This window comes from Ascidiella aspersa, chromosome 5, assembly GCF_963924565.1.
Source record: "Ascidiella aspersa chromosome 5, kaAscAspe10.2, whole genome shotgun sequence".
In the NCBI taxonomy this organism is placed as follows: Eukaryota; Metazoa; Chordata; class Ascidiacea; order Phlebobranchia; family Ascidiidae; genus Ascidiella; species Ascidiella aspersa.
In genome coordinates, this window is record NC_139451.1 from 13,341,605 (window position 1) to 13,346,604 (window position 5,000).

The 5,000-nt window shown below is 58.4% G+C and overlaps 2 non-coding genes and 1 pseudogene across 2 annotated transcripts; all 3 read right to left on the reverse strand.

Annotated features, from left to right (window-relative positions):
• Window positions 1–195: 195 nt before the first annotated feature.
• Window positions 196–2,308, reverse strand: LOC146144411 (large subunit ribosomal RNA; annotated as a pseudogene).
• Window positions 2,309–2,579: 271 nt separating this feature from the next.
• Window positions 2,580–2,733, reverse strand: LOC146144412 (5.8S ribosomal RNA). The gene has a single exon (XR_014498954.1). It is a non-coding gene; the product is annotated as a 5.8S ribosomal RNA (ribosomal RNA).
• Window positions 2,734–2,980: 247 nt separating this feature from the next.
• Window positions 2,981–4,791, reverse strand: LOC146144413 (small subunit ribosomal RNA). The gene has a single exon (XR_014500084.1). It is a non-coding gene; the product is annotated as a small subunit ribosomal RNA (ribosomal RNA).
• Window positions 4,792–5,000: the final 209 nt, after the last annotated feature.

Below are 5,000 nucleotides of genomic sequence, written 5' to 3' on the forward strand. Positions count from 1 at the left end.
CTGCGGCAGTCCACGAGCAGAGACCGACACAGGTCCAGGCTCACGCCCGCCCGTGAGAGCAGGCGTTCGCCCAGTCCGGTACAGTCCCGTCGCCCGCTTCGTGCCTCAGCCCGACCGACCCGGCCCTTAGAGCCAATCCTTTTCCCGAAGTTACGGATCTAGTTTGCCGACTTCCCTTACCTACATTGTTCTATCGGCCAGAGGCTGTTCACCTCGGAGACCTGCTGCGGATATGGGTACGACCTCGCACGAAACTTACACCATCTCCCTCGGATTTTCACGGGTCGACGCGAGCGCACCGGACACCACAAGAGACGTGGTGCTTTGCGGGGCCCATGTCCCTATCTCCGGGCAAACCGATTCCAGGGTCGCCGCACCCTTACCAAGAAAAGAGAACTCTTCCCGGGACCCACGCCGACGTTTCCGAGTTCGCTTGCGTTGCCGCACCAGGCGCCGAAGCGCCGATCTCCGCGTCGAGGTTCGGGAATATTAACCCGATTCCCTTTCGGTCCGCCGGGGCAACGACGAGCATCGCCCCGCTTCAGAACGGCATTCGCCTATTCCTTAGGATCGACTGACCCATGTTCAACTGCTGTTCACATGGAACCCTTCTCCACTTCGGCCTTCAAAGTTCTCATTTGAATATTTGCTACTACCACCAAGATCTGCACCGACGGCTGCTCCACCCGGGCTCGCGCCCTAGGCTTCGACGCACGCCGCCGCGGCCCTCCTACTCGTCGCGGCCTAGCGCACCGGTGTGCTCGTACCGCCGCGACGGCCGGGTATAGGCCCGACGCTCCAGCGCCATCCATTTTCAGGGCTGATTGATTCGGCAGGTGAGTTGTTACACACTCCTTAGCGGATTCCGACTTCCATGGCCACCGTCCTGCTGTCTAGATCAACCAACACCTTTTGTGGGCTCTGATGAGCGTCGCGTCGGGCGCCTTAACCCGGCGTTCGGTTCATCCCGCATCGCCAGTCCTGCTTACCAAGAGTGGCCCACTTGGCACTCGCATTCCATGCCCGGCTCCAATTAAGCGAGTCGGGCTTCTTACCAATTTAAAGTTTGAGAATAGGTTGAGGACGTTTCGTCCCCAAGGCCTCTAATCATTCGCTTTACCAGATAAAACTGCGACAGAGCGCCAGCTATCCTGAGGGAAACTTCGGAGGGAACCAGCTACTAGACGGTTCGATTAGTCTTTCGCCCCTATACCCAAATTTGACGATCGATTTGCACGTCAGAATCGCTACGGTCCTCCACCAGAGTTTCCTCTGGCTTCAACCTCTTCAGGCATAGTTCACCATCTTTCGGGTCCCAACGCGAACGCTCTCGCTCGACCTCTCCGGCAAAGCGGACGAGATCGGCCGGTGATGCGGCCGCCGCGAACGACGACGTCTCACCTCCGCCGGACCGCGCCGACATTCACTTTCACTGCGCCCATGGGTTTCGTACTGCCCCGTGGCTCGCGCTCACGTTAGACTCCTTGGTCCGTGTTTCAAGACGGGTCGGGAAGGTGGCTGACTTCAGCCGCGGACCCCGTGCGCCTCGCGAAACGACACCGGAAGCGCGACCGAGACGAAGAGGCTGGGCACTGAGAACAGTCCCCGACCCACGACGCCCCAGCCGGCACCGGGCGCTCGGCCCCGAAGGGCAGACGCGGCGATCTCTCCTCGCCCGAACGGCGGGCCGACGGACACGCGCGCCTATAGTACCCGACCGAGGCCGGGTTACCTTGCGCGCGGCCTTCTCGCCGCCGTCCAGACGGTCGCGGCCTTCGCCCGGCGCTAGTGCGCTGGTCCCCGATCGGGCGGCGCCGCCGGCGGCCCGTGAGGGTCCGCACGACAACGTCGCCGACAGGGGGCCGGCTGAAAGCGACCGGGCGACTCGACAGGCCCTCCCGTTTGCCTCTCGACGGTTTCACGTACTCTTTAACTCTCTCTTCAAAGTGCTTTTCAACTTTCCCTCACGGTACTTGTTCGCTATCGGTCTCGTGACCGTATTTAGCCTTAGATGGAGTTTACCACCCGCTTTGGGCTGCATTCCCAAACAACCCGACTCTGGGAAGACGCCGTAGCGCGCCCGCCTGTCGCCGCCATGGGCCTGACACCCGCTCTGGGAAAAGGCCTCGATCAGAAGGACGCGGGCGACCGGCGAAGCGCGCCGTGACGAATTCCGTACGCCACAATTCCGCGCACTCCAAAAGCGCGCGGATTCGGCGATGGGCACATCCCGCTTCACTCGCCGTTACTGAGGGAATCCTCGTTAGTTTCTTTTCCTCCGCTTAGTAATATGCTTAAATTCAGCGGGTAGCCTCGTCCGACCTCAGGCCGAAAGTAAGGACCGGGACTATTCTTCCCGTTCCGCGCTCGCCGTCGGCGCCGCGCGCCGCCGCGCACCTCGATTCCCGCCCTTGAGCCGCCAGCCGTTGGCCTCTTCGAGGTCGACTCGCCGCCGCCGCGCGGGATTCTGGTCGCGATCGTCGCGCATCGTGCCGTGCTGTCTTGAGCGGGACGGGCGCTCGCGCGTCCGACGCCGCAGCAGCCGCGCGGAGAAATCCCCGCGCGGAACGTTTGCAACGCGACCCTGAGGCGGGCGCGGCCCCGGGATTGACCCGAGGCCGCAATTTGCGTTCAGAACGTCGATGCTCAATGTGTCCTGCAATTCACACTAATTCACGCAGCTAGCTGCGTCCTTCATCGACTCACGAGCCGAGTGATCCACCGCCAAGAGCCATCCACGATTGTTTCGCTCGCACAGTGCCTCGCACTATAGGGTGACAAAATAGACCGCGCCGAGCGGTCGGCCAGGCCGACGCTTGAAGCCGGAGCGCGCGGCACCGCGGCACTCGACGCGCAAACATTACCGGGTGACCGAATCGCCGGCCGGCGCGCCGCTCCTCGCGGGTCGGGCGCCGGGTAGCAAAGACTTTTTCTCTCGCTTGTCCGAGTTTCGCGTTCGCCGAAGCGTTTGCGAGACCGTTAATGATCCTTCCGCAGGTTCACCTACGGAAACCTTGTTACGACTTTTACTTCCTCTAAATGATCAAGTTAGATCGTCTTCTCGGACGCCGGCTCGACCGTTGCCGGCCGCGCCAGGTCCAATCGGAGGACCTCACTAAACCATTCAATCGGTAGTAGCGACGGGCGGTGTGTACAAAGGGCAGGGACGTAATCAACGCGAGCTAATGACTCGCGCTTACTGGGAATTCCTCGTTCAAGGGAAATAATTGCAATTCCCTATCCCTAGCACGACCGGGGTTCAGCGGGTTACCCAGACCTGTCGGCCAAGGCGAGCACATGCTGATCCGGTCAGTGTAGCGCGCGTGCGGCCCCGAACATCTAAGGGCATCACAGACCTGTTATTGCTCAATCTCGTGTGGCTAAACGCCACTAGTCCCTCTAAGAAGTTAGACGCCGACCGATTGGGTCGCGTAACTAGTTAGCAAGCCAGAGTCTCGTTCGTTATCGGAATTAACCAGACAAATCGCTCCACCAACTAAGAACGGCCATGCACCACCACCCACAGAATCAAGAAAGAGCTCTCAATCTGTCAATCCTCACTGTGTCCGGGCCGGGTGAGATTTCCCGTGTTGAGTCAAATTAAGCCGCAGGCTCCACTCCTGGTGGTGCCCTTCCGTCAATTCCTTTAAGTTTCAGCTTTGCAACCATACTTCCCCCGGAACCCAAAGACTTTGGTTTCCCGCAAGCTGCCGGAGAGGTCGTAAAACTAACGCCCCCCGATCGCTAGTTGGCATCGTTTATAGTCAGAACTAGGACGGTATCTGATCGTCTTCGAACCTCTGACTTTCGCTCTTGATTAAAGAAAACATTCTTGGCAAATGCTTTCGCAGTCGTTCGTCTTGCGCCGATCCAAGAATTTCACCTCTAACGGCACAGTACGAATGCCCCCGTCTGTCCCTCTTAATCATTACCTCGCGCTCCGAAAACCAACAAAATAGAACCGAGGTCCTATTCCATTATTCCATGCACCATTATTCAGGCGAATCGCCTGCTTTGAACACTCTAATTTTTTCAAAGTAAACGTTCCGGCCGCCGCCGACACTCAGTCAAGGGCACCGGCGGAGAACCGGAGGTGAGGCCAGGACGGCCAGTACACGCCTTGCGACGGACCGGCCGCCTGCGCCCAAAATCCAACTACGAGCTTTTTAACCGCAACAACTTAAATATACACTTTTGGAGCTGGAATTACCGCGGCTGCTGGCACCAGACTTGCCCTCCAATGGATACTCGTTAAAGGTTTTAAAGTGTACTCATTCCAATTACAGGGCCTCGTTTAGAGTCCTGTATTGTTATTTTTCGTCACTACCTCCCCGCGTCGGGAATGGGTAATTTGCGCGCCTGCTGCCTTCCTTGGATGTGGTAGCCGTTTCTCAGGCTCCCTCTCCGGAATCGAACCCTGATTCTCCGTTACCCGTAAGAACCTCGGTAGGCCAGTACCGTACCGACGAAAGTTGATAGGGCAGACACTTGAATGATCCGTCGCCGGTGCGAGACCGTGCGATCCGCAAAGTTATCCAGAGTCACCAAAGGTTGCGGGCCGAAGCCCGGTCGGTTTTTGGTCTGATAAAAGCACGCCTCCCGCGAGGTCGGCGCTTCACGCATGTATTAGCTCTAGCATTTCCACAGTTAACCACGTAAAACGTACGATCAAATGAACCATAACTGATTTAATGAGCCATTCGCAGTTTCACTGTACGATAGCTCGTACTTAGACTTGCATGGCTTAATCTTTGAGACAAGCATATGACTACTGGCAGGATCAACCAGGTAGCTACTTTAGCGTAGCCCCGAAAGGCCGACGAAGGAGGTGCCGCTGATGCGGCGCCGTCGCTCGGTCGATGCGAAACCCGAAGGCTTCTCCGTTAAAATTTCGTTCTTTGCTCGGCTGCCCGAACTCAGAAAACCGTCACCGCCCGTCGCACCCGCCGGAGTAAGACTTCGTCGGCAGGCCTTTCGACCGCCACGTCGCCAACACCGGC